Raw genomic sequence first — 25,952 nt, 5'->3', positions numbered from 1 at the left:
TTTTGATAAAACACAATTAAAATCCCCTGCTACCACTAGGGGAGCCCTGCCTAGCATGTGGGGTTGCGAGTCTTCTAAAAGCTCATACCTGTTCTTTTTTTCTGTAAAACCATACATATTTAAAATATTAAGATCCTTACCTAAAAAAGTCAGATTTGCTAAAATTGCCCGCCCGTCCCTCACCACAGTGCTGCCCTTCACCAAAAGGTTGGGATTTTTTATTAAAATAGCAACACCGTCATTTTTGTTAAAATTGGACCCACTCCAAATGGAAAATCCTGGGGTCCAAATCTCCTCCCACTTCCTGTAATTTGTTAAAAAAGGCAAACCACATTCTTGCAATAAAAACACATCTGACTTAAAAGTTTTTAAAAAGGATAACACACTCTGTGCTCGCAGAGTAGACCTCACACTTCTCACATTGATTGTAGAGATAGTGAGGGCCATGAGCAGTAAGGTTAAAAATACAAGCATTAATAGAAGAATAAAACCAAAAGACTGCAGAAAGTTACATTAAAATCATGTTATGTCATGTATCACTTGCTTCTCCTTTTCCCCAGAAAAACTGGGATCAGGAGGGCAAATGCTCGTCACCTTGGAGTCCACAGAGAGGGCCTCTTGTGGATCCTTCGGCGACGATGTTATTAGCTTAACGTGCAAAAAGGAGACTTCATTGGGAGAATCTGCGGGCCACACACGGTCTAGATCTACCAAGGAGGTACTATCTAGCCGGAGCGATGCCCGCAGCCTTTTCTCCTCTGTTTGAAGCAGAGGAGATCTCGCAGACCTTTTTTGCACCTGAGCATTGGGAAGTGAACCCTCGGATTCACCCCCACTATCCACCACGCTAACCTCCGATACGGTGTAGAGTGAGGAAGCCGTTACATCCTCCTCCTCTATTTTGTTTTCGCTTATCTCTTGTTGGGGAACGGCTTCCTCACTCTGTTTGCTGTTAAAACTTGGCTCCGCCCCTATGGCCGCCCCACTTCCTTCCTCTTGCCCACTCCCTGAGGCTGGCTGGGAAATAGAATTTCCCGCCAAAACCTCAGGGACCGCCTCCTCCTTCCTTTGCTCTTTTGTTTGTTCCACATGTGGGGCGGCCATTTTGTTACCTTTCAATTTGTTGGCAAAACTTTTAGGGCAATCTCTGTAGAGATGGTTAGTTTCACCACAAAGATTACACCTTCTGCCAATGGTACATTCTTCAAAAGTATGACCAATTCCTCTACACTTCCCACATGTTAATTCATTGCATGCATCGGCTAAATGCCCCATTCTCCCACACTTTCTGCACAATTTAGGCATTCCTTGATAGTGAATGTAGCCTCTGTTCTCTCCCAACACAATCATTGAAGGTAGATGTTTCAGGCCCTGGTAGCCCCCGGCGTCTTCCCATTGTTTAATGGGAATTCGCCAGGAGCAATTCCAGATGCCGTCTTCATCTAACACTTTGACTGGTTGCCCCCGAACAGTGCAAAATCTACCCAACCAGACACAAATGTCTTCTCCATTCACAGTTTCATTAAACATCCTGACAATCACAGTTTTAAGTGAATTGTCAGAAAGTTTTTCCACAGTAAACATTGAAAACTGGGCTTTGCATGCATCAAACCTTTGCCAGAATTCAGTTAACAGGGAAGCGCTTTTGAAACTTAAATCAAAACCTTTGTTCAGGGGGAGAGTTACCAAGCAGTTCAAGTCATCAGGTTTAAAATTGAGGGTTTTCTGGATCAGCTTCCTGGAGAAGTCAAGACGTGACAACCCCAGGAGCTTACCATTCACCTCTTTAAATAAAAACCGCACGCTGTGGTGCCTCCGCATGCCGGCACGGGCAGCCGACATGGTGGAGGCACCAACAGCCTAAAACTTAAAAAAACAATAAATAAATAAATAAATAAATAGATAAAAAGGTCTTACCTTAAAACCGAACCGGAATAAAAGCAGCTGGATCAATGTACCTCTCAAAAGTTTGAGGCTCAAGTCACGGAAGGACCCGAGCCGGAAAAACCTCCAAGAGGCGATCGCTGTCTCTACCTTGGGACCAGACACTTGATCTTAGCCAAAAGGCCGAGAAGCGATGACGCAGCGACGCCGAGGCGGGGGAGCCGGCAAAGGCCACGCCCACCTGGGCCGCGGCGAGAGGGTCTAAGGTCGCCGGCAAACAAGCTCAGCTCAGATTGGTTGACACCGAAAATGGATCACAACAGAGTGCACAGCAAAGACACTCTGGAGTGCAACCTGGGATTTTGGATCATCAACATTCCGCCTTAAAAGTGAGCGGGCAGACCAAAGCGTCCGTGGTAGAGACTTGAAACTCTGAGGGATGGTAGGACCGGCCCGGTACTACAACCTCACCAAGGCTCGCCCCGATCGGCCCCAAGGTGGCGCTGCAGCGATCAAAAGTACGAAATGGCTTGTAACTCCTCGACCGTCGGTCGCAGACCCAAGTGTCTTACATCACCGGAATCCTTGGCTCGAGCCGAACAAGATGCATGCCTCGGATTGGGTGGTCGCGCTGGCGAGATTTTCGGGTATTTTGGATTTTCTGAAAAACCTACTTTTGCACACTAGTCCTAGGTTTTTTGCCCGATCTGACCCAAACCGGTGCAGAAAGATTCTCTGGAGTCTGACTGCCAACAGGGATCGGGAAACAGTTGGAATTTCCATCCACGTTGGCGACGGTACGCCAAAACGTTGGGGGTGGGCGAGGCGGGCTTTACTTGAACGGCTATAACTCTCCAACGGAATGAGACAATTGCACCCAACTCGGTACACCTGTGTACGGGCTCAGCCCGTGGTCACGTGAAGAGGAATGCGGCGACTGGCCACTTGGTGGCGCTGTAAACAGAAAAAAACACAACATGGGTGGCTGTGTATCACGTGACGTTTCACACGTGCACAATGTTTTCATACCACATGATAGAACTCCTCATTCCGAACAACTTTGCCTCCAGGACAACTGCTGTGAACTAAGTCGTCCGTCAAATATTGGAGACTATTTGAAGAATTGAGGAGAAAAAAGAAAACCCTCCTCACACAGACCGGTCCTAGACTGTTTCGTATCTCTCGAGCAACCGCCGCAGTTCAACTCTCTGGACTGCCTCTGGATATTGAAGAAGTGGAGAAAAAAAACAAAACAAAAGAACCTCAAGTGGAGCTTTAACAATCTGCCCTTTTAACCAGTGTTGTCCAGGGGAGAGCGCGAACGCAGTCCCCCACTACCATAAATTATGCAGTCGAGATTCCCACATTTGGGGAATTCGCAGGGGTCAGCACAACCCAGAGTGCAATGGCCGAGCCTCGCCCTGGGTGAACCACCTTCCTGATCATGGTGTCTCCCCTGCCAGGTAAGTATGAATTCCCAGGCCTTCAGTCAGAAGCACCCTGTCCCTCTCCCCAATCCTCACCAGCGGTTTGCCAGTCAAAAAAGGGGCTTTTTTTTTTTTTTTTTGCACGCTCCGCATCCGGCTCCATGAGCCATAAATGTACATAATGCGCCGTCCCCGAATAGTGGACGGATCAGATGTTAAACCGACAGAGGAACAGGGGTTCCTTTTTGTCTTGTTTTTACACCACAATTCTACCCAGGCTAGTATAGCACATGATCACCTACAACACCCACTCACACTAGCTCCATTATCACCGTCTGCCACACAAGACCACTACATTTCTTTCATTGAACACTTTAGGAGGGTGCACCGTTCCCAGAAGTACTGCAATACCGGGTCGATGCGTGGAGTGGACGGAGCAAGCCCCTATTCCATCTCCCAGGACCAAAAATCAATTTAATATGTGGTGCCCGGGTAGGGCACGTATCAGATATTAAACTGATAAGAACAGATTTTTTCTTTCGAAAAGTTTTATTGTCACAGTGTCATTCCATTATTTCCATTTGAATGTACATTTTTTCTTTTAGATCACATTTTTACACATATTAAAAGGGACACATTATTTACTGTTAAAAGTTTCTTGTGTTTGTGTGTTGTGTAAAAAGTCCATGTATGTTTTAAAAGAAAGGTAAATGGTTTAAATAATAGGAATAAAACAATAAAACATGTCAGATAAAAAACAATAAAACAATAAATTATGCCACATAAAACATCTCTTGTACAGGATCGAGGGTGAGTCCCTATCAAGAATGTCCATTCACTCCAGGTCTCCAGAACAGGCCCCAGACTCCTCGCTTCCAGCGCCCAGCGGAGATCCCCTCTCCTCCGGCCCGCTGGCCCGCTGTTCCCGTAGCCGGTGTGGTGAGGGTGCATCTACGGGCGGCCAGGGTCGGGGGTGGCCGGGACCTCTTTGGTGTGACCCCAGCCCCCCCATCCGAATAACGACGTCCGGCGCCTCCTGCAGCGCAGATCTAACTAATTGCTCGCACGCGTGGAGGGGCACCGTAACGCGTTTCCCCACCAGCAGGTTTCTGGTGGCCCAGATGGCATCCTTGATATGGTTGAGGGTGAGCCAGAGCGAGGTAAATTGCTGTGATGTTAGCTCCTTCAAGCCCTGACCCACCCCCAGGATGGCGAGCCTGTATCCCACCTGGGCCCGACCCGCCGGCAGGCACGGGAAAACCAGGGGGCTGGTCTTGGCCCACAGGTCCCGCGCAGCACCGCACTCCCAGAGCAGATGGTAGACGGTCTCCGGGGAACCACATCCGGACCGTGGGCAGGTGGGGTTTTTGGCCATGCCTCTGGAGTGCATAACCGCCCTGACCGGGAGGATCTCATGGGCCACCATCCACGACAAGTCCTTAAGCCTGTTCTGGAGAGCTGGGTGGGCTGCGTTCCTCCAAACGTCTTTGGCCTCACCTAGTGTGAGGCCTGGAACTGGACTCACCGATTCTCGATCCTGCACAAGAGAGACAAGAGACTTGTGGTTAGTTAAAACAGTGGCATCATTCGCTTCTAAAAGGTATTTCTTTAAAAAATTCTTAATAAAAAGATGTTCTTTTGACAGATTAAAAGACACTGGACATTTAAGATCAACGGGTAAAATTTTCAAAGATCTTAAGTATGACCCCATCCAGAATCGGGTCATGGCTGCTGTCTTGTGTTCTCTGGATGGGGTCAGGGCGTATTTAATGTGGAGGGCAGTGAAGCGGCTGCCTAAAAACAGGTGGGGGTCTGGGAGCCCTTTTCCGCCATTCTCCTTCCTTTTCTTCACTACTTCTCTTTTGAGTCGCTCCCACTTGGACCCCCACAGGAAGTAAAACACTGCTCTCTCCAGGTCAATCAGGAAGCTTCGTGGGGGACTAAAAACAGAACAGACAAGTAAAATCAGTGGTAAAATCACAGCTTTAAAAATTAAAATCTTGCCTTCAATCGTCAGATTTCTTAGTCCCCAAAAGCCCAGTCTTTGCCTAACTTTCCCTAACATGTCAGTCCAGTTACCCTGTCCTCCACCCTCCCTGTCAAATTTAACACCTAAAATTTTCAAATTATTATCTTTAAAATCCAAATCTAGTCCACCTTTGTCAACGTTCCCCCACGGCCCGAAGAGCTGGGCCTCAGACTTGCTCCTATTGAGCTTGGCGCCTGAGGCCCGACCGTACCAGTCAGTCAAGTCCATTGCTCTTCGTACCGATAAAACGTCCGTTGCTAAAAGGGTCACGTCGTCCATGTATAAAACGCAGGTTGCCGTCAGTCCACTAGTCCCTGGAATGCCTAGTCCTTTAATCCATTTGTCCCTTCTCAAGATTTGTGCCAGTGGCTCTATACAAGCCACATACAGAAGGGGAGATAAGGGACACCCCTGACGGACGCCGCTGTAGATATTAACAGCTTTGGATAAATGCCCATTAACTACAATTCTGCTGACCAGACTGTTGTACAGCCGTCCCACCCAGGCTATGAACCGCCCTGGAAATCCCATTTTACCCAGTACCTTAAAAAGGAACTGGTGCGAGATACGGTCGAATGCTTTTTCAAAGTCTAAATTTAGGACTACTAGCCGAAGGTTTCTGTCTCTCGCATAACAGATGGCGTCTCTGATCAGCACCAGGCTGTCCGTGATCTTCCTTCCTGGCACAGCGCATGCTTGATCCGGGTGGATTACGTCCTCTAAAACTGTCGACATGCGTGTGGCTAAAATTTTGCTAAAAAGTTTACAGTCGACATTTAAAAGAGTGATGGGTCGCCAGTTCCGTAAGTCAGTCTTGTCCCCTTTCTTATGTAAGAGTGAAACTATCCCTATTCTAAAGCTGTCAGGAAGTCTTTCAAGAGTCTCAAATTCTTTAAAAACAGTCAGTAAGTCGAAAGCTAAAATATCCCAAAAAGTCAAATAAAACTCCAGAGGAAGTCCATCGGTGCCGGGGGACTTTCCTCGTTTAAAACTTTTGAGTGCTTTGTGAATTTCTAAAATGTTGAAATCTTGAGATAAAATTGTACCTTCGCCTTCGACTTTCTTTTCTAAAAACTCTAAAACCTCCTGTAATGTGTCATTGTGGACTTCTTTGGTGCTGTATAGGTTTTCATAAAATACTTCAGTTTCCTTTAAAATTTCTTTTGTGGTGTAAACCTCCCTCCCTCCACTTTTCAAAGCTGTGATTGCCCCACCCCGTGAAATAATTTTTTTAAAGAAATACCTCGTGCACCTTTCACCTTCCTCAATCTCCTTCTCCCTGCTCCTTAAAATGACACCTTTGCTTTGAATTTCGGATAAAACTGACATTTCTTGCTTTATTTCTTTGATTTCTTCACTAAAATCAATCCCATCGTTTAAAAGGTTAAAATATCTCTGTAGTCGTTTTTGCAGCCCCATCATGCGTCGATTTAATCTATTCTTTTTGATTTTTCCTATCTTTCTAAAAAACTGTCTCGTCCGTTCTTTTACCATCTCCCACCACTGTGCACGTGAGTCGTAGAAGTCTTGGAGGGTCTGCCATTGGCTGAACTGCTCCCTGTACTCACTGACTACATCTTTATCTTCCAAAAGGGAGCAGTTCAGCTTCCACAGCCCTCCCCCTGCAGTCACACCAGTGGGGAGTGAAAGGGTGCATGACAGCATTGTGTGATCTGAAAAAAAGAGGGGGGTTAATGTTGCATCGGTTGGCAGGCAGTCCCGTGTAAAAACGTAGTCAATGCGAGAGGCTCTGGTGCCGTCACCACTGAACCAGGTGAAGCCCTCCTCTCTCTGATGCATTGCTTTAAAACAGTCCACTAATTTAAAATCTCTAACTAAATCCTGCAATAAAACCGACGTTTTGTCAACTTTAAAATCCTCTGTCCTCTTCCTGTCTTTCTTGGTTAAAACGCAATTAAAATCCCCTGCTACCACTAGGGGAGCCCTACCTAACATGTGGGGCCGCAGGTCTTCTAAAAGCTCATACCTATTGTTTTTGTCTGTAAAACCATACACATTTAAAATGTTAAAATCCTTACCTAAAAAAGTCAGATTAGCTAAAATTGCCCGCCCGTCCCTCACCACAGTGCTGCCCTTCACCAAGATATTAGGGTTTTGTATTAAAATGGCGACACCGTCATTTTTATTAAAATTGGACCCACTCCAAACGGAAACTCCTGGGGTCCAAATCTCCTCCCACTTTCTGTAATTGGATAAAAAAGGCAGGCCACATTCTTGTAATAAAAACACATCTGACTTAAAAGTTTTTAAAAAGGATAGGACACTCTGTGCTCGTATATTGCTCCTCACACTTCTCACATTGATGGTGGAGATAGTGAGAGCCATGAGCAGTATGGTTAAAAGGGTATGAGACATTTAAAAGCAACAAAAGGACTACAGAGATTTAATTAAAATCAGGTTATTTCTTGTTGCACTTGCCGTCCCTTTTCCCCAGAAAGCCTGGGATCAGGGAGGAAAGTGCTTGACGTCTCAGGGCTCACAGAGAGAACCTCTTGTGAAGCCTTTGGCGTCGATGTTCTTAGCTTAAAATGCAGAAAAGATACTTCATTAGGAGAGTCTGTGGGCCACACACGGTCTAGATCTTCCATGGGGGAACTATCTAGCCGGTGCGCTACCCGCAGCTTTTTCTCCTCTGTTTGGACCAGAGGAGATCTCGCAGTTCTTTTCTGCACTTGAGCATTGGGAAGAGAAGAATCTGTCTCACTCCCACTAGTTGACCCACTAGCCTCAGACACGGTGACAAGGGAGGAAGCCGTTTCCTCCTCTTTGTCGTCCACCTCTTCTTTACCATTATCATTTTGAGGATTGGCTTCCTCCCCCTGACCAGCTGTTCGAGTTGACTCCGCCCCTGTGGCCGCCCCACTTCCTTCTTCCAGTCCAATCCCTGAGGCTGGCTGAGGATTTGAATTTCCCGCCAAAACCTCAGGGCCCGCCTCCTTTATCGTTTGCTCTTTGGGTGGGGCGGCCATTTTGTTGTTTTTTAGCTTGTTGGCAAAACTTTGGGGGCAGTCTCTGTAGAGATGGGATGATTCTCCACAGAGGTTGCACTTTCTGCCATTTTTGCACTCTTCAAAAGTGTGTCCAATTTCTCTGCACTTCCTACACACTACTTCTTGGCACGCCTCGGCGAGATGCCCAAGTTGGCCACACTTGCGGCATAGCTTGGGCATCCCTTGATAATGGATGTAACCTCTATTCTCTCCCAACACAATCATAGAAGGAATTTGACTCAGGCCATGGTAGCTGTTGGGATCTGCCCATTGTTTAATGGGCACTCTCCACGCACAGCTCCAGATACCGTCTTCATCTAAAACCTTGACTGGTTGACCACGAATAGAGCAATATCTTGCCAACCATACAGCAATGTCTTCTCCACTAACTGTTTCATTAAACATCCTGACAATCACCACTTTCAGCGAATTATCAGTCAGTTTTTCCACAGTGAACATGGAGAAATTGGCTTTACACAATTCATACCGAGCCCAAAAAGTACTTAGCAAGGAAGCAGAAGCAAAACTAACGTCGAAGCCATGATTCAGGGGCAGAGTCAACAAGCAGTTAATATCAATAGCCTTAAAACCGAGAGTCTGTTGGATGCACTTCCTGGAAAAGTCCAACCTGGACATCGCCTGGAGAGTGCCATCCTCCTTTGTCTTAAATTTAAAACGCACGCTGTGGTGCCTCCTCATGCCGGCACGAGCAGCCGACATGTTGGAGGCACCACTAGCCTGCTGCGGCTAAAATCCAACAATAAATATACAATAAATAAATTAAAACCTGCTTACCTTAAAACCAGAAGATTCCTCGTAGAACGAGTCGTCAATTAAAAGCCGCTTGTCAATGTACCTCCTGAAGGGTGTATGTCCCGTGTGACAAGCAACACACGAGACCAAGTCCAACAAGAGGCGATCGCTGTCTCAGACGTCCGACCAGACCACTTGATCTTAGCCAAAAGGCCGAGAAGCGATCGCTTAGAACATCGACGCCAAAGGCTTCACAAGAGGTTCTCTCTGTGAGCCCTGAGACGTCAAGCACTTTCCTCCCTGATCCCAGGCTTTCTGGGGAAAAGGGACGGCAAGTGCAACAAGAAATAACCTGATTTTAATTAAATCTCTGTAGTCCTTTTGTTGCTTTTAAATGTCTCATACCCTTTTAACCATACTGCTCATGGCTCTCACTATCTCCACCATCAATGTGAGAAGTGTGAGGAGCAATATACGAGCACAGAGTGTCCTATCCTTTTTAAAAACTTTTAAGTCAGATGTGTTTTTATTGCAAGAATGTGGTCTGCCTTTTTTATCCAATTACAGAAAGTGGGAGGAGATTTGGACCCCAGGAGTTTCCGTTTGGAGTGGGTCCAATTTTAATAAAAATGACGGTGTCGCCATTTTAATACAAAACCCCAATATCTTGGTGAAGGGCAGCACTGTGGTGAGGGACGGGCGGGCAATTTTAGCTAATCTGACTTTTTTAGGTAAGGATTTTAACATCTTAAATGTGTATGGTTTTACAGACAAAAACAATAGGTATGAGCTTTTAGAAGACCTGCAGCCCCACATGTTAGGTAGGGCTCCCCTAGTGGTAGCAGGGGATTTTAATTGCGTTTTAACCAAGAAAGACAGGAAGAGGACAGAGGATTTTAAAGTTGACAAAACGTCGGTTTTATTGCAGGATTTAGTTAGAGATTTTAAATTAGTGGACTGTTTTAAAGCAATGCATCAGAGAGAGGAGGGCTTCACCTGGTTCAGTGGTGACGGCACCAGAGCCTCTCGCATTGACTACGTTTTTACACGGGACTGCCTGCCAACCGATGCAACATTAACCCCCCTCTTCTTTTCAGATCACACAATGCTGTCATGCACCCTTTCACTCCCCACTGGTGTGACTGCAGGGGGAGGGCTGTGGAAGCTGAACTGCTCCCTTTTGGAAGATAAAGATGTAGTCAGTGAGTACAGGGAGCAGTTCAGCCAATGGCAGACCCTCCAAGACTTCTACGACTCACGTGCACAGTGGTGGGAGATGGTAAAAGAACGGACGAGACAGTTTTTTAGAAAGATAGGAAAAATCAAAAAGAATAGATTAAATCGACGCATGATGGGGCTGCAAAAACGACTACAGAGATATTTTAACCTTTTAAACGATGGGATCGATTTTAGTGAAGAAATCAAAGAAATAAAGCAAGAAATGTCAGTTTTATCCGAAATTCAAAGCAAAGGTGTCATTTTAAGGAGCAGGGAGAAGGAGATTGAGGAAGGTGAAAGGTGCACGAGGTATTTCTTTAAAAAAATTATTTCACGGGGTGGGGCAATCACAGCTTTAAAAAGTGGAGGGAGGGAGGTTTATACCACAAAAGAAATTTTAAAGGAAACTGAAGTATTTTATGAAAACCTATACAGCACCAAAGAAGTCCACAATGACACGTTACAGGAGGTTTTAGAGTTTTTAGAAAAGAAAGTCGATGGCGAAGGTACAATTTTATCTCAAGATTTCAACATTTTAGAAATTCACAAAGCACTCAAAAGTTTTAAACGAGGAAAGTCCCCCGGCACCGATGGACTTCCTCTGGAGTTTTATTTGACTTTTTGGGATATTTTAGCTTTCGACTTACTGACTGTTTTTAAAGAATTTGAGACTCTTGAAAGACTTCCTGACAGCTTTAGAATAGGGATAGTTTCACTCTTACATAAGAAAGGGGACAAGACTGACTTACGGAACTGGCGACCCATCACTCTTTTAAATGTCGACTGTAAACTTTTTAGCAAAATTTTAGCCACACGCATGTCGACAGTTTTGGAGGACGTAATCCACCCGGATCAAGCATGCGCTGTGCCAGGAAGGAAGGTCACGGACAGCCTGGTGCTGATCAGAGACGCCATCTGTTATGCGAGAGACAGAAACCTTCGGCTAGTAGTCCTAAATTTAGACTTTGAAAAAGCATTCGACCGTATCTCGCACCAGTTCCTTTTTAAGGTACTGGGTAAAATGGGGTTTCCAGGGCGGTTCATAGCCTGGGTGGGACTGCTGTACAACAGCCTGGTCAGCAGAATTGTAGTTAATGGACATTTATCCAAAGCTGTTAATATCTACAGCGGCGTCCGTCAGGGGTGTCCCTTATCTCCCCTTCTGTATGTGGCTTGTATAGAGCCACTGGCACAAATCTTGAGAAGGGACAAATGGATTAAAGGACTAGGCATTCCAGGGACTAGTGGACTGACGGCAACCTGCGTTTTATACATGGACGACGTGACCCTTTTAGCAACGGACGTTTTATCGGTACGAAGAGCAATGGACTTGACTGACTGGTACGGTCGGGCCTCAGGCGCCAAGCTCAATAGGAGCAAGTCTGAGGCCCAGCTCTTCGGGCCGTGGGGGAACATTGACAAAGGTGGACTAGATTTGGTTTTTAAAGATAATAATTTGAAAATTCTAGGTGTTAAATTTGACAGGGAGGGTGGAGGACAGGGTAACTGGACTGACATGTTAGGGAAAGTTAGGCAAAGACTGGGCTTTTGGGGACTAAGAAATCTGACGATTGAAGGCAAGATTTTAATTTTTAAAGCTGTGATTTTACCACTGATTTTACTTGTCTGTTCTGTTTTTAGTCCCCCACAAAGCTTCCTGATCTACCTGGAGAGGGCAGTGTTTTATTTCCTGTGGGGGTCCAAGTGGGAGCGACTCAAAAGAGAAATAGTGAAGAAAAGGAAGGAGAATGGCGGAAAAGGGCTCCCAGACCCCCACCTGTTTTTAGGCAGCCGCTTCACTGCCCTCCACATTAAATACGCCCTGACCCCATCCAGAGAACACAAGACAGCAGCCATGACCCGATTCTGGATGGGGTCATACTTAAGATCTTTGAAAATTTTACCCGTTGATCTTAAATGTCCAGTGTCTTTTAATCTGTCAAAAGAACATCTTTTTATTAAGAATTTTTTAAAGAAATACCTTTTAGAAACGAATGATGCCACTGTTTTAACTAACCACAAGTCTCTTGTCTCTCTTGTGCAGGATCGAGAATCGGTGAGTCCAGTTCCAGGCCTCACACTAGGTGAGGCCAAAGACGTTTGGAGGAACGCAGCCCACCCAGCTCTCCAGAACAGGCTTAAGGACTTGTCGTGGATGGTGGCCCATGAGATCCTCCCGGTCAGGGCGGTTATGCACTCCAGAGGCATGGCCAAAAACCCCACCTGCCCACGGTCCGGATGTGGTTCCCCGGAGACCGTCTACCATCTGCTCTGGGAGTGCGGTGCTGCGCGGGACCTGTGGGCCAAGACCAGCCCCCTGGTTTTCCCGTGCCTGCCGGCGGGTCGGGCCCAGGTGGGATACAGGCTCGCCATCCTGGGGGTGGGTCAGGGCTTGAAGGAGCTAACATCACAGCAATTTACCTCGCTCTGGCTTACCCTCAACCATATCAAGGATGCCATCTGGGCCACCAGAAACCTGCTGGTGGGGAAACGCGTTACGGTGCCCCTCCACGCGTGTGAGCAATTAGTTAGATCTGCGCTGCAGGAGGCGCCGGACGTCGTTATTCGGATGGGGGGGCTGGGGTCACACCAAAGAGGTCCCGGCCACCCCCGACCCTGGCCGCCCGTAGATGCACCCTCACCACACCGGCTACGGGAACAGCGGGCCGGAGGAGAGGGGACCTCCGCTGGGCGCTGGAAGCGAGGAGTCTGGGGCCTGTTCTGGAGACCTGGAGTGAATGGACATTCTTGATAGGGACTCACCCTCGATCCTGTACAAGAGATGTTTTATTTGGCATATTTTATTGTTTTATTGTTTTTTATCTGACATGTTTTATTGTTTTATTCCTATTATTTAAACCATTTACCTTTCTTTTAAAACAAACATGGACTTTTTACACAACACACAAACACAAGAAACTTTTAACAGTAAATAATGTGTCCCTTTTAATATGTGTAAAAATGTGATCTAAAAGAAAAAATGTACATGCAAATGGAAATAATGGAATGACACTGTGACAATAAAACTTTTCGAAAGAAAAAATCTGTTCTTATCAGTTTAATATCTGATACGTGCCCTACCCGGGCACCACATATTAAATTGATTTTTGGTCCTGGGAGATGGAATAGGGGCTTGCTCCGTCCACTCCACGCATCGACCCGGTATTGCAGTACTTCTGGGAACGGTGCACCCTCCTAAAGTGTTCAATGAAAGAAATGTAGTGGTCTTGTGTGGCAGACGGTGATAATGGAGCTAGTGTGAGTGGGTGTTGTAGGTGATCATGTGCTATACTAGCCTGGGTAGAATTGTGGTGTAAAAACAAGACAAAAAGGAACCCCTGTTCCTCTGTCGGTTTAACATCTGATCCGTCCACTATTCGGGGACGGCGCATTATGTACATTTATGGCTCATGGAGCCGGATGCGGAGCGTGCAAAAAAAAAAAAAAAAGCCCCTTTTTTGACTGGCAAACCGCTGGTGAGGATTGGGGAGAGGGACAGGGTGCTTCTGACTGAAGGCCTGGGAATTCATACTTACCTGGCAGGGGAGACACCATGATCAGGAAGGTGGTTCACCCAGGGCGAGGCTCGGCCATTGCACTCTGGGTTGTGCTGACCCCTGCGAATTCCCCAAATGTGGGAATCTCGACTGCATAATTTATGGTAGTGGGGGACTGCGTTCGCGCTCTCCCCTGGACAACACTGGTTAAAAGGGCAGATTGTTAAAGCTCCACTTGAGGTTCTTTTGTTTTGTTTTTTTTCTCCACTTCTTCAATATCCAGAGGCAGTCCAGAGAGTTGAACTGCGGCGGTTGCTCGAGAGATACGAAACAGTCTAGGACCGGTCTGTGTGAGGAGGGTTTTCTTTTTTCTCCTCAATTCTTCAAATAGTCTCCAATATTTGACGGACGACTTAGTTCACAGCAGTTGTCCTGGAGGCAAAGTTGTTCGGAATGAGGAGTTCTATCATGTGGTATGAAAACATTGTGCACGTGTGAAACGTCACGTGATACACAGCCACCCATGTTGTGTTTTTTTCTGTTTACAGCGCCACCAAGTGGCCAGTCGCCGCATTCCTCTTCACGTGACCACGGGCTGAGCCCGTACACAGGTGTACCGAGTTGGGTGCAATTGTCTCATTCCGTTGGAGAGTTATAGCCGTTCAAGTAAAGCCCGCCTCGCCCACCCCCAACGTTTTGGCGTACCGTCGCCAACGTGGATGGAAATTCCAACTGTTTCCCGATCCCTGTTGGCAGTCAGACTCCAGAGAATCTTTCTGCACCGGTTTGGGTCAGATCGGGCAAAAAACCTAGGACTAGTGTGCAAAAGTAGGTTTTTCAGAAAATCCAAAATACCCGAAAATCTCGCCAGCGCGACCACCCAATCCGAGGCATGCATCTTGTTCGGCTCGAGCCAAGGATTCCGGTGATGTAAGACACTTGGGTCTGCGACCGACGGTCGAGGAGTTACGAGCCATTTCGTACTTTTGATCGCTGCAGCGCCACCTTGGGGCCGATCGGGGCGAGCCTTGGTGAGGTTGTAGTACCGGGCCGGTCCTACCATCCCTCAGAGTTTCAAGTCTCTACCACGGACGCTTTGGTCTGCCCGCTCACTTTTAAGGCGGAATGTTGATGATCCAAAATCCCAGGTTGCACTCCAGAGTGTCTTTGCTGTGCACTCTGTTGTGATCCATTTTCGGTGTCAACCAATCTGAGCTGAGCTTGTTTGCCGGCGACCTTAGACCCTCTCGCCGCGGCCCAGGTGGGCGTGGCCTTTGCCGGCTCCCCCGCCTCGGCGTCGCTGCGTCATCGCTTCTCGGCCTTTTGGCTAAGATCAAGTGTAGTATCTGTTCTTATCAGTTTAATATCTGATACGTGCCCTACCCGGGCACCACATATTAAATTGATTTTTGGTCCTGGGAGATGGAATAGGGGCTTGCTCCGTCCACTCCACGCATCGACCCGGTATTGCAGTACTTCTGGGAACGGTGCACCCTCCTAAAGTGTTCAATGAAAGAAATGTAGTGGTCTTGTGTGGCAGACGGTGATAATGGAGCTAGTGTGAGTGGGTGTTGTAGGTGATCATGTGCTATACTAGCCTGGGTAGAATTGTGGTGTAAAAACAAGACAAAAAGGAACCCCTGTTCCTCTGTCGGTTTAACATCTGATCCGTCCACTATTCGGGGACGGCGCATTATGTACATTTATGGCTCATGGAGCCGGATGCGGAGCGTGCAAAAAAAAAAAAAAAAGCCCCTTTTTTGACTGGCAAACCGCTGGTGAGGATTGGGGAGAGGGACAGGGTGCTTCTGACTGAAGGCCTGGGAATTCATACTTACCTGGCAGGGGAGACACCATGATCAGGAAGGTGGTTCACCCAGGGCGAGGCTCGGCCATTGCACTCTGGGTTGTGCTGACCCCTGCGAATTCCCCAAATGTGGGAATCTCGACTGCATAATTTATGGTAGTGGGGGACTGCGTTCGAGCTCTCCCCTGGACAACACTGGTTAAAAGGGCAGATTGTTAAAGCTCCACTTGAGGTTCTTTTGTTTTGTTTTTTTTCTCCACTTCTTCAATATCCAGAGGCAGTCCAGAGAGTTGAACTGCGGCGGTTGCTCGAGAGATACGAAACAGTCTAGGACCGGTCTGTGTGAGGAGGGTTTTCTTTTTTCTCCTCAATTCTTCAAATAGTCTCCAATATTTGACGGACGACTTAGTTCACAGCAGTTGTCCTGGAGGCAAAGTTGTTCGGAATGAGGAGTTCTATCATGTGGTATGAAAACATTGTGCACGTGTGAAACGTCACGTGATACACAGCCACCCATGTTGTGTTTTTTTCTGTTTACAGCGCCACCAAGTGGCCAGTCGCCGCATTCCTCTTCACGTGACCACGGGCTGAGCCCGTACACAGGTGTACCGAGTTGGGTGCAATTGTCTCATTCCGTTGGAGAGTTATAGCCGTTCAAGTAAAGCCCGCCTCGCCCACCCCCAACGTTTTGGCGTACCGTCGCCAACGTGGATGGAAATTCCAACTGTTTCCCGATCCCTGTTGGCAGTCAGACTCCAGAGAATCTTTCTGCACTGGTTTGGGTCAGATCGGGCAAAAAACCTAGGACTAGTGTGCAAAAGTAGGTTTTTCAGAAAATCCAAAATACCCGAAAATCTCGCCAGCGCGACCACCCAATCCGAGGCATGCATCTTGTTCGGCTCGAGCCAAGGATTCCGGTGATGTAAGACACTTGGGTCTGCGACCGACGGTCGAGGAGTTACGAGCCATTTCGTACTTTTGATCGCTGCAGCGCCACCTTGGGGCCGATCGGGGCGAGCCTTGGTGAGGTTGTAGTACCGGGCCGGTCCTACCATCCCTCAGAGTTTCAAGTCTCTACCACGGACGCTTTGGTCTGCCCGCTCACTTTTAAGGCGGAATGTTGATGATCCAAAATCCCAGGTTGCACTCCAGAGTGTCTTTGCTGTGCACTCTGTTGTGATCCATTTTCGGTGTCAACCAATCTGAGCTGAGCTTGTTTGCCGGCGACCTTAGACCCTCTCGCCGCGGCCCAGGTGGGCGTGGCCTTTGCCGGCTCCCCCGCCTCGGCGTCGCTGCGTCATCGCTTCTCGGCCTTTTGGCTAAGATCAAGTGTAGTATCTGTTCTTATCAGTTTAATATCTGATACGTGCCCTACCTGGGCACCACATATTAAATTGATTTTTGGTCCTGGGAGATGGAATAGGGGCTTGCTCCGTCCACTCCACGCATCGACCCGGTATTGCAGTACTTCTGGGAACGGTGCACCCTCCTAAAGTGTTCAATGAAAGAAATGTAGTGGTCTTGTGTGGCAGACGGTGATAATGGAGCTAGTGTGAGTGGGTGTTGTAGGTGATCATGTGCTATACTAGCCTGGGTAGAATTGTGGTGTAAAAACAAGACAAAAAGGAACCCCTGTTCCTCTGTCGGTTTAACATCTGATCCGTCCACTATTCGGGGACGGCGCATTATGTACATTTATGGCTCATGGAGCCGGATGCGGAGCGTGCAAAAAAAAAAAAAAAAGCCCCTTTTTTGACTGGCAAACCGCTGGTGAGGATTGGGGAGAGGGACAGGGTGCTTCTGACTGAAGGCCTGGGAATTCATACTTACCTGGCAGGGGAGACACCATGATCAGGAAGGTGGTTCACCCAGGGCGAGGCTCGGCCATTGCACTCTGGGTTGTGCTGACCCCTGCGAATTCCCCAAATGTGGGAATCTCGACTGCATAATTTATGGTAGTGGGGGACTGCGTTCGCGCTCTCCCCTGGACAACACTGGTTAAAAGGGCAGATTGTTAAAGCTCCACTTGAGGTTCTTTTGTTTTGTTTTTTTTCTCCACTTCTTCAATATCCAGAGGCAGTCCAGAGAGTTGAACTGCGGCGGTTGCTCGAGAGATACGAAACAGTCTAGGACCGGTCTGTGTGAGGAGGGTTTTCTTTTTTCTCCTCAATTCTTCAAATAGTCTCCAATATTTGACGGACGACTTAGTTCACAGCAGTTGTCCTGGAGGCAAAGTTGTTCGGAATGAGGAGTTCTATCATGTGGTATGAAAACATTGTGCACGTGTGAAACGTCACGTGATACACAGCCACCCATGTTGTGTTTTTTTCTGTTTACAGCGCCACCAAGTGGCCAGTCGCCGCATTCCTCTTCACGTGACCACGGGCTGAGCCCGTACACAGGTGTACCGAGTTGGGTGCAATTGTCTCATTCCGTTGGAGAGTTATAGCCGTTCAAGTAAAGCCCGCCTCGCCCACCCCCAACGTTTTGGCGTACCGTCGCCAACGTGGATGGAAATTCCAACTGTTTCCCGATCCCTGTTGGCAGTCAGACTCCAGAGAATCTTTCTGCACCGGTTTGGGTCAGATCGGGCAAAAAACCTAGGACTAGTGTGCAAAAGTAGGTTTTTCAGAAAATCCAAAATACCCGAAAATCTCGCCAGCGCGACCACCCAATCCGAGGCATGCATCTTGTTCGGCTCGAGCCAAGGATTCCGGTGATGTAAGACACTTGGGTCTGCGACCGACGGTCGAGGAGTTACGAGCCATTTCGTACTTTTGATCGCTGCAGCGCCACCTTGGGGCCGATCGGGGCGAGCCTTGGTGAGGTTGTAGTACCGGGCCGGTCCTACCATCCCTCAGAGTTTCAAGTCTCTACCACGGACGCTTTGGTCTGCCCGCTCACTTTTAAGGCGGAATGTTGATGATCCAAAATCCCAGGTTGCACTCCAGAGTGTCTTTGCTGTGCACTCTGTTGTGATCCATTTTCGGTGTCAACCAATCTGAGCTGAGCTTGTTTGCCGGCGACCTTAGACCCTCTCGCCGCGGCCCAGGTGGGCGTGGCCTTTGCCGGCTCCCCCGCCTCGGCGTCGCTGCGTCATCGCTTCTCGGCCTTTTGGCTAAGATCAAGTGTAGTATCTGTTCTTATCAGTTTAATATCTGATACGTGCCCTACCCGGGCACCACATATTAAATTGATTTTTGGTCCTGGGAGATGGAATAGGGGCTTGCTCCGTCCACTCCACGCATCGACCCGGTATTGCAGTACTTCTGGGAACGGTGCACCCTCCTAAAGTGTTCAATGAAAGAAATGTAGTGGTCTTGTGTGGCAGACGGTGATAATGGAGCTAGTGTGAGTGGGTGTTGTAGGTGATCATGTGCTATACTAGCCTGGGTAGAATTGTGGTGTAAAAACAAGACAAAAAGGAACCCCTGTTCCTCTGTCGGTTTAACATCTGATCCGTCCACTATTCGGGGACGGCGCATTATGTACATTTATGGCTCATGGAGCCGGATGCGGAGCGTGCAAAAAAAAAAAAAAAAAGCCCCTTTTTTGACTGGCAAACCGCTGGTGAGGATTGGGGAGAGGGACAGGGTGCTTCTGACTGAAGGCCTGGGAATTCATACTTACCTGGCAGGGGAGACACCATGATCAGGAAGGTGGTTCACCCAGGGCGAGGCTCGGCCATTGCACTCTGGGTTGTGCTGACCCCTGCGAATTCCCCAAATGTGGGAATCTCGACTGCATAATTTATGGTAGTGGGGGACTGCGTTCGCGCTCTCCCCTGGACAACACTGGTTAAAAGGGCAGATTGTTAAAGCTCCACTTGAGGTTCTTTTGTTTTGTTTTTTTTCTCCACTTCTTCAATATCCAGAGGCAGTCCAGAGAGTTGAACTGCGGCGGTTGCTCGAGAGATACGAAACAGTCTAGGACCGGTCTGTGTGAGGAGGGTTTTCTTTTTTCTCCTCAATTCTTCAAATAGTCTCCAATATTTGACGGACGACTTAGTTCACAGCAGTTGTCCTGGAGGCAAAGTTGTTCGGAATGAGGAGTTCTATCATGTGGTATGAAAACATTGTGCACGTGTGAAACGTCACGTGATACACAGCCACCCATGTTGTGTTTTTTTCTGTTTACAGCGCCACCAAGTGGCCAGTCGCCGCATTCCTCTTCACGTGACCACGGGCTGAGCCCGTACACAGGTGTACCGAGTTGGGTGCAATTGTCTCATTCCGTTGGAGAGTTATAGCCGTTCAAGTAAAGCCCGCCTCGCCCACCCCCAACGTTTTGGCGTACCGTCGCCAACGTGGATGGAAATTCCAACTGTTTCCCGATCCCTGTTGGCAGTCAGACTCCAGAGAATCTTTCTGCACCGGTTTGGGTCAGATCGGGCAAAAAACCTAGGACTAGTGTGCAAAAGTAGGTTTTTCAGAAAATCCAAAATACCCGAAAATCTCGCCAGCGCGACCACCCAATCCGAGGCATGCATCTTGTTCGGCTCGAGCCAAGGATTCCGGTGATGTAAGACACTTGGGTCTGCGACCGACGGTCGAGGAGTTACGAGCCATTTCGTACTTTTGATCGCTGCAGCGCCACCTTGGGGCCGATCGGGGCGAGCCTTGGTGAGGTTGTAGTACCGGGCCGGTCCTACCATCCCTCAGAGTTTCAAGTCTCTACCACGGACGCTTTGGTCTGCCCGCTCACTTTTAAGGCGGAATGTTGATGATCCAAAATCCCAGGTTGCACTCCAGAGTGTCTTTGCTGTGCACTCTGTTGTGATCCATTTTCGGTGTCAACCAATCTGAGCTGAGCTTGTTTGCCGGCGACCTTAGACCCTCTCGCCGCGGCCCAGGTGGGCGTGGCCTTTGCCGGATCCCCCGCCTCGGCGTCGCTGCGTCATCGCTTCTCGGCCTTTTGGCTAAGATCAAGTGTCTTGTCAGACGGTTGAGACTGCGATCGCCTCTTGGAGGTTCTTGGCTCGAGATCTTCTGGTATCCCGAGCCACACATCTCTTGAGAGGTAGATTGAACCTGCTGATTTTACTCCTGCTCAGTTTTAAGGTAAGACCTTTTTATCTATTTATTTATTTATTGTCTATTTATTTAATATTTATTGGGTTTTTAAAGTTTTAGGCTGTTGGTGCCTCCACCATGTCGGCAGCTCGTGCCGGTGTGCGGAGGCACCACAGCGTGCGGTTTTTATTTAGAGAGGTCGAGGGGAAGCTCCTGGGTATGTCCCGCATGGACTTTTCCAGGAAGCTGATCCAAAAGACCTTACATTTTAAGCCCGAGGACTTGAATTGTTTGATGACTCTGCCCCTGAACAAACACTGCATGAAAATAGGTGTATCCGGACCAGTATACTCCTGTATACACTGCTGAAATTCGGAAGAATCCAGGAGTATAGTGGCCGGATATGTCAAATTCCATGGGTTTGTATATATCCGCATACATCCGGAATGATACCAAATCGGATGTATGTTGTGGACGTATACTTCCGTGCTAGAGCCATTTGTTGCCATGGCAAGTAATCCCATTAAAGTTTTTAGCAGGAAAAAAATCACACCTTTTTGCAGGAAACATTCACACCTTTTTGCCTTCCAACCAAACTGGATTGGTTGTTCTTTTAAAGCCACTCCCAACACCCAGACCACTATTGGAGGGCAGGACACATTGAAAACCCAGTAAACGGACTTTATTGGTTACTTTTAAACATAGCCCACCCTAGGCCTTGTAGCATACTGATTTGATTGGTTATATACCAGCTATGCAGATATTGCTCAAATATATACCAAACCTCCCTCCCCCAATTTTAATATATTCATTAAAATAAATTTGATATATATATATTTATATTTATATTTAAACACACAAAGAACAATGGGAAAGTCTGAAATTTTTATTAAGGTATATAACACATTCCAAATAGCATTATAAACAAGCATTACAGAGGAATTGGGAACAAAAACTAGAAAAAAAAGTATGAAGTAATAACATCTCAAAGGAAGAAAAAAAAATCATGGACATTCCAAAGAAAATTATAAACATACATTAAATAAATTGTTAACTTTTTATTTTCGTTAATTTTTTTTTACCCAATCATTTTAAAGGACAGATGTAAAGGAATAAAGTACACAGTGTATATAAAAAGTTACATATATATATATATAAAATATATGAAGAGTTCCATTTGAAATTTTCTCCTTTAATGATGATTTTTATCAAACTTGTATATTTAAGTAATTTCTCTTAAATGGCAATGATAATTGCCTATTAATTGTTATTTAAGTGAAATTACTAAACTTAAATATACAAGTTTGATAAAAATCATCATTAAAGGAGAAAATTTCAAATGGCATTTAGAGGCTTTTGCATCTGAACTCTTCATATATATATATATATATATAAAATATACGTAGATATTCCAAGTAAACAATATAAATAAATAGAACATTACAGAGAGTGCATTATAAACATACATTAAAATGCAAACAAGTAAACAAAATGGAGATAAGCAACATGGACAACAAAAAAAGGAACAAATATATGAAATAATACGAGAAAAATAAATAAGAAATTAAAGTGTATATAAAATATTCAAGGTGTACACTGCCGTTTATAAGTTTGGGATCGGTAAGAAGTCTCATATGCTCGCCAAGGCTGCTTTTTTTTTATATATAAAAAATACAAAAAAAGTAAGAGTAATATTGTTAAATATTATGACAATTTAAAATAAACGTTTCTATTGGAATACATTATTCTTGTGATCAAAGATGAATTTTTAGCATCATTACTCCAGTCTTCAGTGTCACATGATCCTTCAGAAATCATTCTAATGTGATGATTTGATGCTCAATAAATATTCATTATTATTACCAAAGTTGAAAACAGTTGTAGACTTTTTAGGATTATTTGATCAATAGAAAGTTATATTTCATTTATTTGAAATATGATGTTTTGTAACATTATAAATGTCTTTACTGTCACGTTTGATTCATTTAATGCATCCTTGAGTTAATTTGAGCTATCCCCCCCAAACCAAAAAAAAAAATATCTTACCGACCCCCAAACTTTTGAACGGTTATATATATATATATATATATATATATATATATATATATATATATATATATATATATATACATGTATATATATTTTATTTTTTTTATACGAGTTAACATTTTTCAAACTGCCATGATACGCTGGTGGTGTGACGCATAGTGTGAGTCAGCCTCTAGTCTGTTTTATAGTACCTAGCAGAGAGCAGATTGGTGGAGACCTCACCATTCACACTGGCCTTCCATCAACAATAGCATCATCTTCATCAGACATCAGTTCTATTGTTGCGGTCTTCCAAAGTTCCTTTTCTGTGTTGGTTTGTACAACCCCGGACCTGGTCTCCAGCAACTGAAAAACATGACAGTAACTTAACCACTAAAACACAGAGAGGAGGATAGTTACATTCTGAAGAGAAAAAAAAGTGCTTAACCAGTTTCTTAACTTACCAGTCGCTTTCTTTGAAGGTTCTTTGCAATGCTCGTCATAGTTTTTCTTTTCTGGGCCTTTTCAGGCTGAGCCAAAGAATACTTCCTCTGCAAAGTCTCAAAATACATCTTCCAACCTGCTAAATATATCATAAATAAATGTAATGGCAATAAAAATAAGTAAAACAGAGGACAATAAAATGATTACAACATCTTTAAGATTACCTTTTACACATTCAGGGTCAACGTCTGTAAAAGTTGACCTTAATTCTTCAAAGAGGTAAGTGGTCACAGCCAGGTTATGTGATGAATTTATTCTGGGGGGGAAAGTTGCAGGTATCATTACTGAAATTCACTTTTAGCATTCCAAATCCATAGAGTAGTAGATTAAACTAACATTTAGGCTATAGTATATAAGAAACAGTCTTACCTGGTTTGTGGAACGTATTTGTGTGGGTTGTTCTCTGAATTATGGAGGCGCCTTACAGATTCCTGTAAAGTTTGAAATTAAAAAGCAATTAAATTGATTCACAATCTTCAAGAACCACAAAACTGAATTTTCAGTTGGAATAAGCTGACCATCACAGTAACCGCAAGAGACAAAACAATAATTGTAACCGAACTATGGCTTACAGCCACGTTATAGAACAATAATTGGACTTACCGCAATGTTCACGTCATGTGCCTTTTTTATTCTTTTCGAAGCGTTGTAAGATTCTTCATGTAACGTTAGTCTGTGCTGCTCATACTTTCGCTAAAGAGCATCAAGACGCTGGAGAGTCTCTCTGAGAAGATCTGGTTGTGGCCAAAGACAGATTGATCCTCCCATTGTGATTCTGCATCACAGCTGTGGGGCATGTGGATGTGATCATCCTCATAGTTATCCACTGCATTACTGACTCTCATTGATGCATCTATGGAAATATTATAACCATAAACATTTTTTACATTAGTAGCTACTTAAAATAGATCATGGAGAATTCATTGATGATGGCACCCATAGTTACACAGAACAGTGTGTGAGAAAGATACATTAATTAAAAACGAAACAATACACAATCTCCTAACTCGCCATAAGTCAATATCAATATCTGAATGAGAGATGTAGCTAGCTGGCCTGCTAGCATCAGCAATCTCTGTATAGACCATTTCACAAGATGTAAACAACACTGGTCCAGAAGCACTTCCTGTTTCAGTTTTAACACTGTATAAACGTTGGGTTAAAGTACAACCAACAGAACATCTGAATCAAAAAGTTAAACATATTCAAGATATTTTCTTTACATTTGAAATTAAGAAGCCTTTTACAAACTGAAACAGGAAGTGCATCTGGACCAGTGTTGTTTACATCTCGTAATGTGCAATAGCAGTAATGTGAGCTATTGTAAGACTAATGTAAGTTACCATACTATCTTGTACTACCGTGAATATTCATTCATTCATTCTTTCAGACTCTTAGGTCAATATCACAAAGTTAAATAAATAACATGTATACGTGGGCAATGGTAATCATGCAAGATTCATTGTATTTTGTTTACGGCTTGTTACTGATCTTAAAAGCATTCATAGAACGGACTTCACGAATCTAAAGTTAGGCAAACAAGCACATAACAGTTAGGCAAGTTAGCTTACCTGAATCTGACAATATTCAACACCCGGCGTGACTTCTTTATCGGAACATCGTAGCCGAGCCATTTCTGGGGTGTTCCTCAATCGGATTCCCGTCCTTAGGCCCTATTAACACGAGAACGCTCGCGGGTGAAAACGTAAAAATATTTTATCGGATGTGCCTTTCGTTTACACGGCGATGGCGTTTTTGAGGCTCAAAAAAGCAAAAAAAGTGAAACCACCCTCCAGAGTGGAAATCTTAAATCTTACCCGTGTAAACGGTAAAAACGCAAAAGTTTGCTTGACGGTGAAAGTTGTACGCAGGCGCGTGGACTTGGTGTTGTGGTAGTATGCACTCCTAGCCGCCTGAAGTGCATACTACATTGAATTTCACACACTTTTGCGTCTCCATTTGCACGCGGATTTCTCACACAAAACGCTCGTCTAAACGCAGAATAAAAAAAAAGATGACGCAACGCCACTTTTGCGTTTTCTCATCAGAATCAATCGTTTCCGTGTTTAGCCTCAGTTGGGCACTTTCAAGCCTTTGCTTCCAAATGTAGTGCATTCCGCCATTGCCTCCGGTGCTCCTCGTCTGTGGTGGGTGTAGCTAAATCGTAAAGTGCACCACAACAACAATCTGACCGCCTCACATTATGTTCGTTACACCGTTGGTCCAATTGTTCTCTCCTCTTAATCCAACTGTTATGGCAGCACCTAACTGAACATTTAATACTTGCCATATTTTACCGTTCGTTTCAACTAGCGCAGAATCTCATCCCTCTCATGAGCCGGAAGTTGAAGTCTTTCTCAGACGGGAGTAAGATGACAAAACGAACGCAATGGCGTCACCCTTGTTGTCGTACAAAATAAGGTGAATAGAAGAAAACTGTTTCCAAACAAACGGTTCTCTTTGCTTCGGGAAAAGAATGCTGTAATTTTAAAGTATTTTTCTCGCGCTTGAAGCAATACACTAACGTTATTGGTTGCACCTCCATTACGTCACCACATTTGTTGTGTTTATGGTTGTGAGTGGTGAATTTCAAACCTCAAAACGCCCCCTTTTCTTGCAGCTTGTTTGTTTGCGGAAGGACTTATTCACTCAAACCACAAACCTCGGTATGACGCGTTGCAAGTGAATCTATTTAATTTTGTGAATAAATATGATGCAGCTGGACTTACCTTTCAACATGGAAGGATAACCAGCTGCTGACAATAACACGGGAAAGCCCGGT

General features: G+C 45.6%; 1 long non-coding RNA gene, 8 other non-coding genes and 2 pseudogenes across 11 annotated transcripts; 8 read left to right on the top strand and 3 right to left on the bottom strand.

Annotated features, from left to right (window-relative positions):
- Positions 1-3,190: 3,190 nt before the first annotated feature.
- Positions 3,191-3,355, bottom strand: LOC148996206 (U1 spliceosomal RNA). The gene has a single exon (XR_016149305.1). It is a non-coding gene; the product is annotated as a U1 spliceosomal RNA (small nuclear RNA).
- A 333-nt stretch (positions 3,356-3,688) lies between these two features.
- Positions 3,689-3,862, bottom strand: LOC148996205 (U2 spliceosomal RNA; annotated as a pseudogene).
- Positions 3,863-13,344: 9,482 nt separating this feature from the next.
- Positions 13,345-13,518, top strand: LOC148996204 (U2 spliceosomal RNA; annotated as a pseudogene).
- A 332-nt stretch (positions 13,519-13,850) lies between these two features.
- On the top strand, positions 13,851-14,015 carry LOC148996203 (U1 spliceosomal RNA). The gene has a single exon (XR_016149284.1). It is a non-coding gene; the product is annotated as a U1 spliceosomal RNA (small nuclear RNA).
- A 1,111-nt stretch (positions 14,016-15,126) lies between these two features.
- Positions 15,127-15,317, top strand: LOC148996202 (U2 spliceosomal RNA). The gene has a single exon (XR_016148329.1). It is a non-coding gene; the product is annotated as a U2 spliceosomal RNA (small nuclear RNA).
- Positions 15,318-15,649: 332 nt separating this feature from the next.
- On the top strand, positions 15,650-15,814 carry LOC148996201 (U1 spliceosomal RNA). The gene has a single exon (XR_016147711.1). It is a non-coding gene; the product is annotated as a U1 spliceosomal RNA (small nuclear RNA).
- A 1,111-nt stretch (positions 15,815-16,925) lies between these two features.
- Positions 16,926-17,116, top strand: LOC148996200 (U2 spliceosomal RNA). The gene has a single exon (XR_016148253.1). It is a non-coding gene; the product is annotated as a U2 spliceosomal RNA (small nuclear RNA).
- Positions 17,117-17,448: 332 nt separating this feature from the next.
- LOC148996199 (U1 spliceosomal RNA) lies at positions 17,449-17,613 on the top strand. The gene has a single exon (XR_016149258.1). It is a non-coding gene; the product is annotated as a U1 spliceosomal RNA (small nuclear RNA).
- Positions 17,614-18,724: 1,111 nt separating this feature from the next.
- Positions 18,725-18,915, top strand: LOC148996198 (U2 spliceosomal RNA). The gene has a single exon (XR_016148327.1). It is a non-coding gene; the product is annotated as a U2 spliceosomal RNA (small nuclear RNA).
- Positions 18,916-19,248: 333 nt separating this feature from the next.
- LOC148996197 (U1 spliceosomal RNA) lies at positions 19,249-19,413 on the top strand. The gene has a single exon (XR_016149240.1). It is a non-coding gene; the product is annotated as a U1 spliceosomal RNA (small nuclear RNA).
- A 3,387-nt stretch (positions 19,414-22,800) lies between these two features.
- LOC120485758 (uncharacterized) lies at positions 22,801-25,606 on the bottom strand. Of its 3 annotated transcripts, none has more exons than XR_016145993.1 (7): positions 25,468-25,606; positions 24,742-24,843; positions 23,774-24,023; positions 23,540-23,601; positions 23,335-23,426; positions 23,131-23,249; positions 22,801-23,032 (listed from the first exon to the last, which is right to left on the bottom strand). It is a non-coding gene; the product is annotated as an uncharacterized LOC120485758 (long non-coding RNA). The 3 variants fall into 3 exon arrangements; XR_016145994.1 differs by having other exon boundaries at positions 23,131-23,246; XR_016145995.1 differs by lacking the exon at positions 25,468-25,606 and adding an exon at positions 24,988-25,207.
- Positions 25,607-25,952: the final 346 nt, after the last annotated feature.

The sequence above is a fragment of the Pimephales promelas genome, chromosome 2 (genome assembly GCF_988280905.1).
Source record: "Pimephales promelas chromosome 2, fPimPro1.hap1.1, whole genome shotgun sequence".
NCBI classification, from domain to species: domain Eukaryota; kingdom Metazoa; phylum Chordata; class Actinopteri; order Cypriniformes; family Leuciscidae; genus Pimephales; species Pimephales promelas.
Note: the sequence above shows the minus strand (reverse complement) of the source record. Positions and strands in the feature narration are given on the sequence as shown.